The sequence below is a fragment of the Zonotrichia albicollis genome, chromosome 2, assembly GCF_047830755.1.
Source record: "Zonotrichia albicollis isolate bZonAlb1 chromosome 2, bZonAlb1.hap1, whole genome shotgun sequence".
Taxonomy (NCBI): domain Eukaryota; kingdom Metazoa; phylum Chordata; class Aves; order Passeriformes; family Passerellidae; genus Zonotrichia; species Zonotrichia albicollis.
In genome coordinates, this window is record NC_133820.1 from 27,822,348 (window position 1) to 27,840,107 (window position 17,760).

The 17,760-nt window shown below is 41.7% G+C and overlaps 1 protein-coding gene across 5 annotated transcripts in view; it reads right to left on the reverse strand.

The window, feature by feature from the left end:
• Positions 1-4,434, reverse strand: part of CDKL5 (cyclin dependent kinase like 5) — a 141,253-nt gene extending 136,819 nt beyond the window's left edge. For 2 of the 5 annotated variants that reach the window (XM_005484328.4, XM_014265200.3), the window contains exon 1: positions 4,307-4,434. The gene's annotated coding sequence lies outside the window, so the exon portion shown is untranslated. Of the gene's footprint in view, positions 1-3,427; positions 3,655-4,055; positions 4,285-4,306 lie in introns of those variants that run through there. The other 3 variants (XM_074534653.1, XM_074534652.1, XM_026791850.2) reach the window with 3 other exon arrangements.
• Between the last annotated feature and the right edge of the window lie 13,326 nt (positions 4,435-17,760).

Consider the following 17,760-nt stretch of genomic DNA (forward strand, 5'->3'; position numbering starts at 1 on the left):
CAAGCTATTTAACACAACTATTTCTGGCATGCTAAAATGTCTTCATTAACAGTGACAAAGAAATGTATTACCATGTTCTAAATTTAAAAAAGAGTTAAAAGCTGAATACATTGGTCTTGTGAACATTCATAACTGTAACATTTTTCCTTAATCCACATTTAACATTATGAAACTGCACAGACTCAGCAATAGGACTGATGTTGTAACACTGATTTCCTCCATTTACATACTGTTTTAATGTTTGTTTTAATTTATATTATAAAATTAATGCTTACTGCTTCTGTTGCAGAAAGCTGTTATAACCATTCACAAACAAATCTTAATCTAGATATCAAAGTATCAGAGTTAAAATACAGAATTTAGAACCAAATGAAATGAAGTCTATTATTCATTACATTACAAACACTCATCATTTTCATGTTAGAAATAACATTAAAATGTTCTGAAGTAAAAATCAAGATAATAATCTAGAGTTTATAGTTTTAGCTCATGGGTAATAGTAAATTCTTTAAAATTCTCAAATAGAAATTATGACAAATTTAAGGCATTCTTGTTCCTTTCACATGATGAGCACCCAGTTCACAATGACACATTTATCCTCCATGTCAACACATTTCCAGGGCAGTTCTCTCTCATTACTGTTTCATGACCCATGTTCATTCTTCACACACAATAAGCATATAACCAAAAAAGGATTTCATAAATAAAAACTCATATCCTAGTCAGAAGTTAAACAGTACCTAGGAAAAACTGTTGGTTGGGTCCTTTCTGTCCAGATTCCTACTGCTGTTAAATGTTTGAGAGAGAGTGAAAGCCAGTGCTTGCTTACATGTGAGCAGTTCTCAAGAGTTTCCATATATAGTCTGTATCACAAATAGTTATTTTTACAGCAGCACTGAACTGATTTTTCAATATATACAGAGAGGGTGTTTTCTGCTCACAGAAATTATTCTGTTATTCTACCTTGTACTTCCAGTCTTAGCTCCCCTCCCACTCATGGTCTTGCTGCACACAGCAACAGAAAGAGCCACAGCTACTGTAAGGCCAGCCTGGCACTACAGGTCACAGAATACCAGGTTGGAAGGGACCCCAAGGACCATTTGGCCCAGCCTTTCCTGGAAAAAGCAAAATCTAGACAAGATGGCCCAGGACCCTCTCCAGCTGGGTCTTGCATGTATTCAGTGCTGGGGAAACCAACAGTTTCCTGGGAAGACTGGTTATTCCTTCAGCTGATTGCTCCTATTGTGAAAAATGTTCCTCTCATGTGCCACTGGAATATCCCCAGGAATGACTGGTACCCATCATCTCTCATCTTTTCCATAGGACTCCTTGCAAAAGGGAGTCTCCATCCTCTTTGTAGCCACACTTTAAATACTGGAACATGATGTTACTTAGATAAGTGCTCCAATAACAGCTTCCATCAAACTAATCCAAACCTCTATTTTATAAAGAGGCTGTCTCTGTACTAATCATGCTTCCACCAAACTAACCCAAACCTCTATTTTATAAAGAGGCTGTCTTTATACTGATCATGCAGCTTTTTACACTTCCCTGTAGCTGCTGCTTCACTGATAAAGAAGGTTTATGAAATGTATAATCTCAAGGGTTTTGTTAGGAACATACAGATAGAGTATGCATTTCAGTACTTAAATCTCCAAGTCTATTTATTCCTCCATTATTATTAAAATAAACTGATAGGATCTATGAGAACATTAAAAAGGATCTGCAATTTCTTTGTTTCAACTAAAACTAAGCCAGGGCACATCAGCAACATGACCAGGTTTATTGTAATTCTCATTTTAAAGTCAGACAAAAGGAATCAAAACAATATCAAGTTTCAGCTTCCATAAAATTCCAATCTAAAATGTTAAAAAAAACTTTTATATAAACTAACCATGGATTATATATGAGATTCACTAAAATGTCCACATTAAGTTAAAAAATTAGCATAATGCAAATATTTTTACATGTGTATTTTCAAAAATAATTTCTTTCAACAGCAGGTAATGGCAAGCCCAACACCCACTGAAGTTAATTCTAAAATACCTAAAACATTGTATAGCATTTGCTCCTTACAAGGTTTGATTTCTACAGCTTTATATCTTTCCCTGCTCCTATAAAATACGGTCTTTCACCAGTTATAATGTGCCATCCAGTTCTTCTGCATGCTAGAAAAATCTAAGGAGTTAAATCAAGGCAACCAAGATTTTCACACAATTCTGTCATTATCTAAATACTACAGTTTTAGGTAACCACTGGGAAACAAGGCCATATTCCTCAGAGTTATTTGATGTAGAGGCTTCTTGAGGCAAGAGATGTCTCCTTGAAGAACATCTTGCCAGAAGTACAAAGGGGGAGATTTTCTTTCCCATTGCCAGATGAGCAAAATGAGAGAAATTCTCAACACCCACACAACCAGAGGTAGTATTTAAGTCTGCACAATAGAAAAGGCCAATACTTTTCTTATTCAATCCACCTATTAAAAATGGTACTTCATGCTTCTACTACACACACATGTATTTTATAAAATGCTTGCTTTTTTTTTCACCAGCTGCAGATATTTTTGCTGTTAAAAGCACACAAGCTAAGACAAGAACAATCTTAATGATCACAACCCAAAAGACAATCTGAAATGCTAAATTGCCACACACACCGCATCTGGGAACTAAATAGTTAAGTGTACACATAGATAGTAAAATAACGTAGGACTTGTAGATTGCACTAGCCAAGGAGCCAGGATCAGCTGGCCACATACAACTTGATCTTTCATTACACTGGAAGCTGGTGGTGCTTAACAATTCTCTGAAAAACAGGAGAGAGGCATGAGGGAAACAAAAGAAACTAAGGAAACAATTTTAAACTTCCCTCATGCAGTACTGCAGAGGCACTTGTGATCTGCGTTTACCAGCGTGCCAGTGGATTTTCCCAGTCCTCCTCTGCTGTACATTCTCTTACAGCTTATGTGAGACCTTGCAAAGCTTTACTAGATAAACACCTATTAGTAATAAATGATTCTCCTAGATGTGACCGTGACTAATGTATTACCATCCTGACAAGCCTACCGAGTACAAGGCAGGTAATAGCTTCCCTCGCCCGAGGCACAGCACCAGGAATATGCACAATCATTACTAATTTCAGCATGGCAGTGGCAGGCTGTTGCTGCCTCTCGCAGCTACCTGCCGCAGCCATGCTCGGCTCCGCACGCTGCAGACGGGAGGAGGATCTCTGCGAGCAAGGCTGGAGTAGTTCAGCATCAGCAACAGCGTGCAGAGCCCTCACGTTCACAGAGAGAACCGAATAGGAGCTCAGCTTCTTGCTCCTCCAGCCCTAGAACAGGCATTGCTGCAGACATACAAAACCCTGCTTGAAAAAAATCCTTTCGCCTTCCGTATGCTCCAAGGACAGCAAGCGAGGTTTCCCTGCTCACCCGCCAATATAAAAAGATGAAAGCGGAGAGCAGAAGCAAGGAAGAGCCCAGCGACGGGAATCCCGGCATCCCTCATCTTCCTAGCGGCAAGAGGTGAGGAGCAGCCTTCCCTCTCTCCTGGGTGTTGTCCCCTCCGATGCTCTCCATCACCACCTGCCTACCTCGGCACAACTGGTACCTTTCTTCACAACTGGCACCGACAATGCATAAGCCCAGCAACAGGGTGACTGATTAAAAAAATAAAATAAAACAAAACAAAAAATCCCAAAACCACACACAAAAAAACCCTAAATCCACCCAACAGCGAAACAGTGCCTCCCGCAAATCACAAAAACCTAAAGAGCATCTTTTTTAGAAAAAGCCCTAAGCGCTTCCAGTGCGACGGAAGACGGTATCGGGGAGGAAGCGGGGAGAGCTCGTCAAGACGATGAACACGGGCGGAATCCCGCGGGCGGAATCCCACGGGCGGCGCTCCCCGCACCCGCGGCACTGCCGGCGGGACCGAGCGAGGGCCGCGCCCGCCAGCTCTGCCCCCTCCCGAGAGGGGCGGCCGCGTACCCCGCGCCCCACGGACCCCGCCGGGCACCGCAGCCTCGCCCCCAGGCCCTTCCCGGCCCCTCGGGCGCACCTGGGCTGGGAGCGGAGCCGGGCGCAGACACCGACCGGCCCCAGCGGGATGGGAGGAGGGCGGCAGGCGGCCGCCAGCCGCGGCTGGGAAATCGCGGCTGGCCGAGGAGGAGAGGGGACGGACGGGGAGCCGAGGGAAGGGGGTGAGGCGCGGGGTTGCCTCGCCGCAGCAGCGGCAGGAGCCCGGCAGCCGGGCGGTGACAGGTGAGGGCGGCGGGGGCACGGGGAGATCCCTCAGCGCGGCTCCCCTACCTGCGCTCCGGCGCCGCCGCTGCTCTCGGTGCACCCGCGGGCGCTTCCCCACCCGCCGCCGCCCCCTCGCTGCGCTCCCCCGCCCGCCGCGCTCAGCCCAGCCCACCCCGCTGGCCGCAGGGCACGCCCCCGACCCGCACTGACGTCTCCGTTCACCAATAGCAGAGGATGGAGGTGTTACAGGCCACGCCTACTCTCGCCTCGGCCAATAGCAGCTCGCCATGGCTCAGTCTCCCCGCCCCCAGCACCGCCCCGCGTCACCGCCCCGGCCGAGGCCGGCTTGGTTGAGGCGCAGCTGCCGCGCAGCGGGCGCGGGGGGTGGCGCGGCCGCGGTTCCGGGGGTCGCATCGGGCGGTCCCGGAGACAGGCCCGGTCATGGGGGACGGGGGAACACCTGCGCAGGGGGAGGGGCGGGGGCCAGCCCCCAGCAGCAGGGCACGGCTGTAGGGATGTGTCCCTCGATAGCGGGGAGGGGGCAGGGGGCTTTTCGTGCGGGGGATTCCGCGGAACGGATGGGCTTCCTCTTTTTATTTTTTTAATTTCTTTTTTTGGCATGGGAGCCGGTCCCCGCCTCCGGCGCTCAGAGCCGTTTGTCACCGGCTGCGGGGCGGGGAGGTGGGAGAAGCGCCGGAGGAGCTGCTGCTGCTTGTGCTGGAGGGGCGGAGAGAAGGAGAGCGGCTGGGGATGTTAAAATTCAGTGTCTCCGGTGAAAATGCCTCCAGCCCTTAAGCGTTTCTCCATCCTTTTTTACAAAACTCTCATCTGGGCTTTCAGAATCCGTGGCTGGCGCCTGTAAGGCTTTCACCTTTTAGCTTTGCTCACACATAATAACAGTTTTAAAGTAAAAGCCGCTTTCCAGCCGACATCGAATATCAGATGCATCACGGCAAAATGTGAGCTCTGCAAGTTATAGATGCTTGAACTCGATTCCCATTTTCTTGGTATGCTTCAATGGTTATTTAAATTAGAAAAATTTTATGAAGCCCAATGGACATAACATGCTGCAGAATTCAGCAATGGTTGAGTATTGCAACCAAAAGAATATTTCTTCTTTAAGAATATATACCCTAGAAAGATCTGCACAGACAGATAGCAGAATTTAAGGCATTGCGGTGCATAAAAATCAGGCATCTCATTTTCGTTTGTTGTTCCACACAGACTGCTTCATGAGCCTTGGGGCACTGAAGTGTTTTAGTTTGGATCAGAGATGCAGTTTTGAAGTAAATGCTGTCATCATCTCTGCTAACAGCGCTGTAATTCAGAGTGTGGAGTGGTGCTGGAGTGCATGAAATAGTTCCCTTTGGTGTAAAGCTAAACGAATGCATTCCAGCCACAAATGAGCCCTGGGTAGGACTCAATGTGAACTAGTCAAACACCGGGAATCCCTGAGGTGAGAAAAGATCAGGCCCTGGGCACCGAGGGCTGCGCTCCACAGCTCTGTGAGAGCTTGGTGCTTGCCAGTGGAGTTGGAGATTTGGAGCTTTGTAGTTCAGAAGGAAGGTCCCAGGGGATCTCCAGTGTAACATCTGAAAGGAACATCTGATTCCTGGTTCACAGCTGGCAGTGATCAACTGATACCTAAAAACTTTGATGCTTAAAAGTCTGCCAGAACTTCCAGTTCATGTATGGATCACCCCATATTCTTGTGTCAGGAGTACATCGCACCATCCACAGCTATAAGGATGACTTGATCTGAGGAAGAATGTGCTACCACTGCTGCTGATCCAGATATGGTCAGTGGCTTTTGTGGTCCTTATTAATCTCCCTATGCCTGCAACAGATTCCAGGGTAGAAGGCAATGGTGCTGCAAGTTTAAAATGAAGATAAATGACTGGGTAGTGGTTTAATGATTAAAAATAACTGAATGAACTTCCAATAACATATGTTAGCAATGAAAACATTTTTTTTTCTATCGGTGTATCTTGTCATTTTAATATGAGGCCAGATTGTAAGAAATGTAGCACATAAAGTTTTTGTAAGAAAACATACAGAGAACCACTGTGGTAGCAAAATCAGAGCTGAGAGATTTTTTCTTACAACATACACAAAATTAATTTTCTTAGAGTGCTTCTCACAGGCAACCAGTTTCATGCACTAACATGACATAATTGCTCCTTTTACTGAGATCTGTCCACTTTTGGAAGTTGTGTGTGAGAGAAATATATTATTTGATAGATAAGATAAAACACTTTCTTATAAACTTTAATCTTGAGGAGCTTGACTACAGACAGCAGTCCATAATTTTACATGTCTGAAATCAAACATCATAGCTCACTTGTCTTCTAGGTTACTTCCATATTCATCATCGTAGTTTTTGTCCTCATCTTGTGGTTGTAACAGAAATGTTAGAATACAACAGATCTTTGTTTACTGTCTCCAAAAGTATAAGGCTAATTTAACTCAGTTATAAAGATGGAATTTTCTAATGTGAACCCTTCAAATCAGGCATGATGTGGAGGCCAAACCCTTTTTACTGACTCTAACATCTATTATAAAGATTTTCTTTTGGCAAGCTAGACTACATTTCACAAGGTCACTAAAACAAAATAGAGGAAAAAATAGGTTTTACCAGGTGAAACAATCATATATGACTCTGAATACAAATAAGCAGGTCTCATTCCTAACATATCTTTTTTTTAGACAAACTTCCTGTTAAAAAAGGGGAAACACCTAAGTTTCCTAAGAGCCACGTAGGTGTTTTCTCCAGGAACTCCTAAAGGGATTGTGGAGTGATGAAGGCCAGAGGCAAACACCTGAAGGCAGCAGCCAGATTGATTTCCCTTGACTTCCCTTTTTGGTCCCAGACACGAGCTGGCTCAGTGTCAGGCTGGCCCTCCAGTGCAGATCCGAGCAGTCTGATCTGTTCTGCTGGAGCTGGAGAGAAGTGCCAAGTCCTACACGTGTCCTACTTCTCTGGAGCACCTGAGAGTCACCACTTCAGCTGGGTGCAAAGGCAGCTCCTGGCTTGGTGGCCAACCAATGTCACACAGTCTGGAGAGAGACCTGCTTACCCACTGCATCCCTGTTTTCACTGATACTAAGAGCCAACTAGGAGTAATTGAGCAATGAGCATAAGTTTAGTGAGGTGTGAATGTATATAAATGGGCCAAGATACTATCCTGGCATTAGAAGACCCTTTACAAGGGTAAAAATCAATGGGAGTTTTTCTTAGCTGAAAAGTGCAGAAATTGGGACATGGATAGTAGCAGAATATTCATTTCTTCTTTCTTGCAATGGCATTTCATTACACACAGAAGAAAGAAAAACCGTGAAATAGTCAATAGATATTGTTTCTTTCCTAAGGTCTTAAGAGAAAACAGTGTAACAAAAGGGAGTGATGCTGGTTTTATTGTTGTTCTCAACAAACTGGCTGTTGCTTTCCTGGGAACCAAGCTCTCAGTTGAGCAACCAGTACTTTTAAAATAATTTTATGGTGAATTTCCTATACAGTGTTGCACTTTTCATACATGCAATAGTCACAATTCTCAGGTGGCAGAGTCTGCACTGACATCCTTTTACAAAACTTTTCCTAAAATGTATATTTCAAAATGTGTAATTTGCAAGTATTGCTCTTGATCGTTTCATTTGAAGATTAGGCTCATGATCAAAGAGCTATGGCTTTATTCCTTCCTGTGCAATCTTTTCTATGCAAGGCCTACAAATCAGTTCTTTCTTCCTTCATTTGGTGGGCAGTGCAATCAAAATGGCAATGGCAAAGATTTTCCTGGTGTGGGTGTGGTTTGTGTGCTGGTAGTGATGAGGGGTTTCTGCACATCCCTGAGACAGAAATACAAGCAGCTCTACCCAGCACTTCTAAGCTAGATGAAGTCCTCCCAAGGGCAGGAAGTTAACGGAAGAAATAGTACTTGGTCTTTAAGAAATAGTCTTTCTGTCTTCTTTAACAAGACTTGTTTAGGCTATGAAAAGTACCAGTGATCCAGAGCTTACCTACTCTCTGCCCCTTAGTTTAAAAATAGTTTTTCTGTGCTGCTTAGCCACCTGCTGTATTCTCCCCCTATGCATTAGCACTGCCCTTTCTGCTGGCTCCCTAAACATACGTGGGCAGATCGCGAGATGCACATTCTGCTTCTACAGAGGCAGGACTCAGCCTAATTATAACCTGCAAGATCAGAATGTGACTGTTTTGACTTGCAGAAGCAAAGATGAATAACTGAGTTGTTGGCATTTAATTTTAGATATTCTGAACTCAGTCCTCTTTTTACTGTAATTTATTGTACTTATGACAGTGCTAATAACAGAAGAAAATTACCTATATGTGCAAGTGATTATTTGCATTGTTTTTTCCAATGTAGTAAATTGACTTTTAGCAAAGTAAAAACACTTTTGCTGTTCTTTTGTAAATCTAAAATCAGTGTGTTTTTTTATTTGTCTATGATGAGAAAATAATGGACAGAATAAAGTTTAGAAGTATTTTTACCAGACTACAGTAATTTAGACAATCTGACATTTCAAGAGCTGTACATCTTTATTTCAATATTAATGACTAGTGTGGTTAATGGATTTCATTCATCCTAATATCTCTTACTGTGTGTAATAGGCACCTTCAGCGTTTACATAGGTAGTTTTGCCCATGATGTATTTCATCCTTGAGCATAATTCATAGTTCTATGTCAGCATTTGGTTGGAACAGACAGGGGTAAGATGACATGATTGCAGGGTGGCTTTCTGCTGAGGTAGTCTGTGTGTAAAGCTCTTGAGGGCAATTCCTGCTTGTCTAGACCCTTCAATGCTGCAGTCCTCACCTTCATCTCAGAACAATGGTACTGACATATATCATTACAGACTAGCACATCACTTTGTTTTCCACCTATTTTCCCCCCATGGAGCTCTGCTGTCCCTAGCAATGATGTCAGAATGAGTGTCCCTATGGTGTCCCTAGCAATAATGATAGATTAGGTAGGATAGCTCACATATTTTTGTAGTGATTATTTTCCTAAAATCAGTCTCATTTTCAGAACATTTGTAGCTTTACATAAACAGTTTCCCAAAGCATATCCCTTTCATTATATTTAAATACTTTCCTTCAGCATCTGATTTCTCCTTCTTACTCCTTTGTCTCTTGATTCCATGTAAACTATGTAGTTACTATTGTTTCAACCATACCAGCATATCCTCATTTGGGGGCTCTTTTGACCTAATTTTTATGAGACAATGTTTCCATATAAAAGAAGGATCACCCTTCCTTCTATAAGAAATATAATTTGTTAATTGTCTTTCTAAGCCAAGCCTCGTGGAGAGTCCATGCTTCTACATTTAGTGTCTATATACACAATCAAAAATCTTCACATAATATATTAAATACTGCATCTAGGCTCATGTACCACTAAAGATAATCTCCAAATAAATCAATTTTTTTTTTGTTTAAATGTATTTTTAGTAAGGGGAAAGATGTGTATGTATTTTTGAAGCCTGACATACAAGAGGTTATGTTCTGAAATCTGAATTTAAATGTAGAAGAGAAATAGGGGTTGGACAACAGTATCAATGCAGCTGAGAAGTTTTAATTTTTATTTATTGTAACATGTATTATCATCACAATTTTTCTAAAATAGAGTCTTACTCTTGGACAGAATTCTTATGTAGATAGATCAGGTTTCATACAAACACGAAATAATAGAACCATCCTTGCTTCCTCCTGCCTTATAATTCAAGGGTTCATAGTGAGAGACCATTGGGAAAGGATGAAGTAGTTCACACACATGATAGACAATTGGCTAAATGTATCCAAATTTGTAGCATTGTGGCAGAGGATTTTGAGGAAAACACTGAAGTGGCTTTCCTGATGTTTATGAGGAACAAAGCAAGAACACATTGGACCACACAGGAGATAACCTGGATGTGCCTTCCTGAATTTTTAACACCCATCCATCCTGGGTAGGGTGGATGTGAGAGCTTGGGAGATGATATAGTGGGGACAAACTGTAAATGGACTTCCAAATGAAGACAGTGTATCCTAGTGCTGTAAAGATGGAGGGAACAAAGAGAGGGTTGTAGGAGAGGAAGATTTAGAACTTGCCATTTCCCATAGTGATGATGAATTATTAAGGTAGTTGGTGTCAAGGCTAAGAAAACAGATGTTGCAGCAATAAATGTGTGGCATAATGAAAATTTGGATGAGTTTTAAGTATGCATATAAATGCAAAAACCCTCTACTGGAAATGTTAGGGGGAAAGTGTTGTTAGGATTTCAGCATAATTTGGCTATGAAAAAAAGATGGAGGTGGAAAGTGCAGATAAGTGGCAGGCTAGATGTGATTTGTCATGGTGACTGCAAAGGAGATGCAATTGAAACTGCTGTCTTAAACTCATCATTCTTGGGGTCATGTCTCTGGAGAACAAACCTGAGCCAAATTTTCTGAGGCTTTCCTTTGAATAAAAACCATCAGATCTGCAGTGAAGAGATGAATATTCAAAATAATAACTAAATCATCATAGGGTCACATTGTCATGAATACTGGACGTGGGTCTTGAAAGAACGCCAAGCGACATGAAGTGGTAATGGGTAGATGCACACAGAGAAAACAATAAAAAAAGGAAACATCATGGAAACCTAAGGAGGACAAGGTTTCAGTAATGGATTATTATTTTTCAACTTTATCTCAGTTCAAAATCAGTAACAGTCAAAAGTAAAAGCAGATTATGTTGTCTCTAAGGGGAGAAACCTAGTTTACAGAGGTTCTGGAATGAAAGTGGAGAAGAGGTAAATTTAATGAGCTTGGAAATGGGAATGAGGAGCAGAGCAGTTTGTAGCTGGTGAGAAAAGGGGATCAGAAAAAGAATATTTTTGGTGGGAGCGTGAGAACTGAAGGAGGAGTGAACAACAGTTTGCTCAGGATGGAAGAACTGAGGCAAACGGAGGAGTTGGAAAAGAAATCCTTAAGATGTGACATGGAAAAAGGAAAGGAGTTACAGAAAGGGAAGTGATGGAAAGCACATGTCTTCATGTAGAAGACATTGGTGAGATCTCAATGTGGAGAGTGAAGGAGATGCAGAGTAGAGAGGAGCAGAGTAAAAGGGAGGATGATTCAGGGTAGCTAAAATCCTACTTGAGATGACAGATGTTTCCTAACTGGAGAAGGGAGAGTTACCTAACCAGGAAACAGGGAAAAAGGAAAAAAAAAAACTTGCAGTGGCAAAAAGGGTGAGGTGAAGCACGTGGAAAATTAACAACAATCCTTGGGATAAAAAGAGAAAGGAGAAATTAAGAAATGTGGGAAAAAGAGAAGGGAAACAAATAGCAAGAATTACTGATCATCTGAAAATTGTGGAAGGATTAACTGACAAGGTTTGAGGGAGAAGATGACCTCAAGTATGAGGGTGCAAGGTTTATGATCATTGTTTAAAAGGGAGGAACACAGCATCAGAGATTCAAGAAAATGGCTGATGAAAATCAGTGCAGGGCTGTAAGCCTTGGTATAGGCTGAACTGAAGGAGGAATGAACAAAGAAGGGAGACATGGGACTCTTCAGCCAAGGGCTCAGGTGAATTGGTAAAGACTTACATGGGAGACAGTGAGAATAAAATAATGCATTGAGCTGAAATAAAAGGACAAGGCTGAAGATGGAGAGCAGACATAAAGAAAATGATAGGGGAAAGTGAGTGGGGTCATATTTAATGCTGCAAATAATGGAGAAAAAGGGATGTAGCCTGGGAGGAGTATGGACAGGGAAAGAGCAAAAGTCCAGTGTGACTGCCATGAAATGTATCTGCGGGGATAGAAATGAATGGAAAAGAGAAACTTCTGAAAGAGAGGGAAGATAAAAAAAGACTTGGTGAGGGTGAAAGGAATGACATATGAAAAAGTCATGGATGACAGGGGTTTTTTACAGAGACAAAGAAAGTGGGAGAAAAGAAGGTGTAGGTGTGAAATTTGAAGCTGAAAAAGAAGACAGGTAGAAGCAGTAAGAAAGGAAGATGTAGCATAAAGACAAAATTTTCAAACTTGAATGGTAAAAATAATGATCTTTAATTCTGTTTAGCCATCTTAGTAGAAGGTGGCTTTAAAGCAGAGTCCCTCAAAATATTTTTCTTTTTTCTTTCCAGACATCATCTGCAAATAGTTACTCAGATGTGTGGGCTTTTCTCTGGAGAGAGCAGTGGGAAATGAACTATGGATTCCTACTCTGTCATCTTCAGTGTGTGCATTAGGTGGTGGTGGTGGAAAGGCTGACAGAAACTATATTTAATAAAGTATCAGGTGATTCATTTGGCTCAGAGAAGGAATAGATGTTAATAGTGCCATTCCTAAACAAGTTTAGATCTTTCTATTTCACCACATTTGGCAGGTCTGTTTGGATGATGCCTAATACAGACTTCAGCCTGAGTGCAACCTAAATGGCTGAGATCACGTTTATTTCAGCAGTCTGCACTGGAGGACCCTGCTGCTTGATAATAGCGTTGGCTTCTGTCTCAGGGACTTTCCTGTTTCTGCAGCTGCTTCTGCTTCTTTTTGGAAGTGCACTTTTTTTTTCCCCTGGACGTGGACCTTGCTGTGCTTCTGCACCTGGAGCTTGTGTTTCTGCAGAGAACAGTCCATAAGACCATGCCCAGGGATCAAAAGGCAGCTTTCCCATGTGAGCACAGAACACCCACTGGCAAGAGTGAGTTCCTTCTAATGCTCCTGGCAGGCAGCTTTGGCTCCTGTGAAATTCAAAGTGTGTGTTTTTACATGCAAAGCTGTGGGACGGGATCCATCTTGCTGGAATGCACAGCTCAGTCCCTGGGATGGCTCAGCTGCTGGGGCTCTTTGCTGAGGGGGTTCTGTTCTCACCTGTCCTGGGGAATGAAAGGTCTGCTGGTCTCGTGTCCTGCAGGCTCACCGCGGTGCTCTCCACCAGCATTTGTGTTTCAGTCACAATGCCCACAAAAAGCCTGTTTCCAAGAGAAGCTTTCTCCTTCCTGTTTTTGAGAAGGGATTTGGTTGTTAAGCCTGGGGAGCTGCAGCAGACTGTGGTTCTGATTTGTTTTCTAGGAATGACTAAGAGAGGAGGAGTTTGTACTCTCTGACAAAATTCTGATGACTCTGTTAGCAACCACATTGCTTTAACTGTACATGAGCATGCTGAAAGTATGTTTTTAATCTTGCAAAACCCTTCTCAGTTTCTGATGTTGCTTCTCACATACATGATGTTATTTTCCATTTTTAGCTTCAATCCTTCTGTGTTTGGCATAGAGGATTTTCCAGAAATATTTTCAAATGGATTTTCTCAACTTAGTAAACCAATTACTTTCATATATTTTCATTGGAAGATTTCTTGTTTTGAGTGAAACCCCTTGACTCTGGTTAAAACCAACATTTTGTTTTACTATATAAGGATCTTAAAAGTGAAATTTATTAAGTCAGAAAAATTAAGAACTAGTATGGTGGAGATTTTGCTTTCAAGCTATAGCAAAGAATGCAGAGAAAAAAGTTCAAGTCTTGATCAGAATAATGGGATGTGGGATTAATTACTTGGTTGGCAGCTGCATCAGAAAAAAGGTGGTGATTTGAATCCTCAGAGGCAAAATGAATGAATTACACAGTAGCTGGTTTTGGTTCAGAATGATGGTTGTCCCAGATTAGCTTCCCTGGTATTATTTTAACAGCTTCCAACCACGACAGTAAATAGCTTATTGTGTTTAGTCCCCAACCAGGAAAAAAAGGTCTAAGAAAAAAATCTGGATGTGCAGCCTGATAGTTGCTGTTGAAAATCTGAAAACATAAGGCTGCAGTTCTCCATCGTGGACCACTCCCTGGTGAAACTAATATATTTTTCTCCAAAACAGTGTTGGAACTAGTTACTCTGTACTGCAGTGACATCTACTGAAGGAAAGCAAAAAAAGTCTTGGGAAAGCAGTCTTTGCCTTTCTAAAACATAATGCAAACATCAGGGATTTAATATATCATTGAACACTGAGAGGTTTAACATTTTTCCCTTGGTAAGTTCAGAGCTATTATTGTCTGTTTTTTAGGAAGCACCCATTACCACCATGTTCCCAGACTTTAAACACATAACTAATGTATTTTTTAACCTGTTTTGTATGCAAATACCTAATTCCTGAAAGATTGTGGTTTAGTTTTAGTTCGTTCTCCATTTGAGAATGAAAGTAAAGGGACTTTTTTTCTCACTCAAGGAGGGTAGAGATTAGAATTCAGGGGTCTGGCAAGCATAGCTGTTCAGACAGAGCTGGCTGCTGTGTGCCACAGTGGGCTGAACGCACAAGAGAATTGTCCTTCTGCTACTAAGGTGAACTGCTTGTATTTTTATTACCTTTAGGTAGAGAATATTTGAATATGTGCTTTATTTATGCTCTCCTCTTGCAGCAAGCAGTGTTTTATACTGGAAATTAACTAATGAACTGCAGAAGACTAATGGATTGCATTGTGTACAGATGCTTGTAGGGGAGATCTGCCTCATTTGCTGGCAGAGCTTTGTGGTCTGTAGCTGCCTCATCCAGATACTTCCATCTCTTTCTTCCAGGGAACTGGATTATGGGATCTAATCTTCTTGCCGTTGGCAGCAGTGTGTGGAGGTCTCTGAATTAGATTCATGCCTGCACTTCCATCCCTCAGAAGCAGACAACATCTTGTCATTTTAGTTGCAAGATCCTCCTTGAAGGGATACCTCCAAGCAGAAGAAATCCCACCACTGTATGCATATGACAAACTATCAATGAACTATGAAAAAAAAAAAGCATAATGTAGCAATGCAAAATACTGTTTGATTGAGATTACTGTTGTTTAAAAAAGACCTGAAAATACCAGCAGGAAGGGTTTATGATTCTGCTCCCTTCTGCATTTTTTTTCTGGTCTTTCATCATGCAACACTTACAGCCTATAATTAAACCAGCTTGCTGCTATTTGCATTTTCATGAAAGGAGCCTCTCCTAACATACCTCTCTTAAATCTCCTATTTGATATCGAGCGAAATTTAATTTCAAGGCTTTACTCTTTGCAGATCATTTAACTCTTAATGGCTTTTCATCCTAAATCTATCTCTGCTTCTGTCTGAGCATATGTGTCTCCCTCCTCATCTCTCTTCCTCATTATTTGTTCACCTTTAAGCCATTCCAGAGCTATTGGAAAGACAGATTGCAAAGACAGAAGCCTGAATTTTGCTATTATGCTCTACAACACTGGCATAAGTTCCTACACATTCCTATCAGAAATATTTCTGGAACTGAAAACCCAGCAAGGGAAAAAATGAGCTCTAGGCTGCTTATTAGTTAAATAGTTCTGTATGGCACTATTTGCATATGGGAGTCATATTTATGGATTTAGCTGAACAGTCAAAGAATAGTGCTTTGCACAATATTCTTGGAAGTGCTTAACTTAAGGTCATACATAAAACTAAAATACAGTTTATATGATCAGTTCTAGGTCCTTTGTGTAAGGCATCCCTTAGAAAAGTAATAGTCAGCAGCAAAGCATGTCTAGCAAGTGGAATTTTCTGTTGATTCTCTCATTCCCTTCCCTATCTTTCCTTTTCCTGACAGAAACAGATGGAATTTTATTTTCTCACAATTACTATGAACTGAGACTAACAGCTCTTAAATTAGCAGTGAGGGGGTAGAAAGGTGTGGAAAGCAATAAAAACATGCAAACCCTCTGTAACAGTCTGAACAGTGAAATGTGGAAATAAATCTTGTCAATCAATAAACCATAACTGCCCTGTGGTGTGTGGATTACACCCAATACATGTAATAATTCCTCAATCCTTCATGTAATTTGTGTATATTAAATAATTAAAAAATTATCTTGATTAGACCTTCCAAGCTTCTGTGCAAATGAGGAGGACTGACATTTTATTTACCTGCTGATAAAGTCTGCAAAGGATTTTTTTTCAGCTTGGAAGTTGTTGTTTAAGCATGGAAGCCTTTGACTTTCTGAGAACATTTCCTTTAGGTTCTTCTTTGCCCTTTTAAATCTTATCTTTTTGCTCAGTTTCCTCTCTTCCAAAATTTGGTATTTTCTTTTTGTGACCGTTATCTCATTTTTTAAAATGATAGTATTTAATCACAAGAGATGCCTCAATGGTTATAAGCTCAATTTAAAACCTACTCCAGTTATAACATGGACATCTTCTGAGAAAGCAGCCACTTGACTTTCTTGTAGGCTGGTTCTGGAGTGGGTCTGGATGTGCTGCAGGTCACAATCTGGCCACAATCTGATTGTCTGTCACATGCTCCAGGAGTCACAAAGACTTCCTGTGCTACAGCCATGTTTAATTTTGAGAAAGAAGACTTTCTAAATTGTACAGCTTAAATCACTTACCCTCTAAGCAGGCTCTATGGAAAGATGAGGAAATGAACATTCAGAGAAGTAGATGCTGCTGAGATGTCATTTTCTAAACCCTGGCTGAGGTGTGCAGGAGGAAGGCCTGCTGCAATGCTCAGTTTTGTTCCTGATGAGGATCTCCTGGTGGAAAATACACATCACCTGAGCTGGAGTGAGGGCTCTCCTTCAGCACCAACAAGGTGGGGATGTCCTTTCAGGTATAGAAGTAAAGGAAGTAAAGGAAGAAATTCTCTGTGAGGGAAAGAAAACAGCTAAAAGTGAGGTATATTTCAAGCTCAGTTTTGTCTTTGCTACAGAACCAAGATCATGCTGGTCCTGAGTACTGGTTGTGGGCTGCTGTAAGATCAGTAAATTCATTTTGAGTATGATGGACTTTGCCATACTGATATTGCTGATACTGACCTGTTAGTTCAAGAACAGGAGGTCACTGCATTCTTGGTAGTGTTTGTATTGACCATAGCCCTTTCTAGAATTGATTACCAGTGCCAGGTGATGAGGATTGCTGCCTCTGGTCTGCAATATGTGTGTCCCTTCTTCTCTGCTCCCGCACATACATGATTGAGGCTGCACTGTAAAACAATAACCCAGAGGCTGTCAGGGATTCCTTCCTATCCCTGAGGAAGCTGAAATACAGAGGTTCCTCTGGTTACACCCCTGCAGCTTAAGCAGAGTTTCCATGAAGATGACTCTGATGCATGGGATGAAAGATGTTCAGCACACTAAAATTATTCAGCTACATATTTTCTGCCAAGCAGACCCTGAAAGTTCTGGGAGAAATGCCAAAGCAATGCTGGTAGATGAATGCTTCTGAGCCATCATGTCCTTGACTGCAGAAGACAGAAAAGTTCAATCAGGACTTTTTTTAAGGTTACTCTCTCTTTGTTTTGTTTTTCTTTGTATGGACCAGCTAAATACCAGCTAAAAAATGGTATACTCACTTGATGATGCCCTTCTCATGGAAAACCATAAGTTAATATAGCATTTAACTATGCAGTTTCCATAGATTCCACTTTATTTATAGTTACCTCCTACCAGTATCCTACGCATTTTCCTGGGTTTTCCGGGTTTGCATTGTTTTGCTGATTCACTGCATACAGCACACTGAAAATTCTTGGTAATCTTGCAAACACAATCAGCCTGATGTAAATTCCTTATAC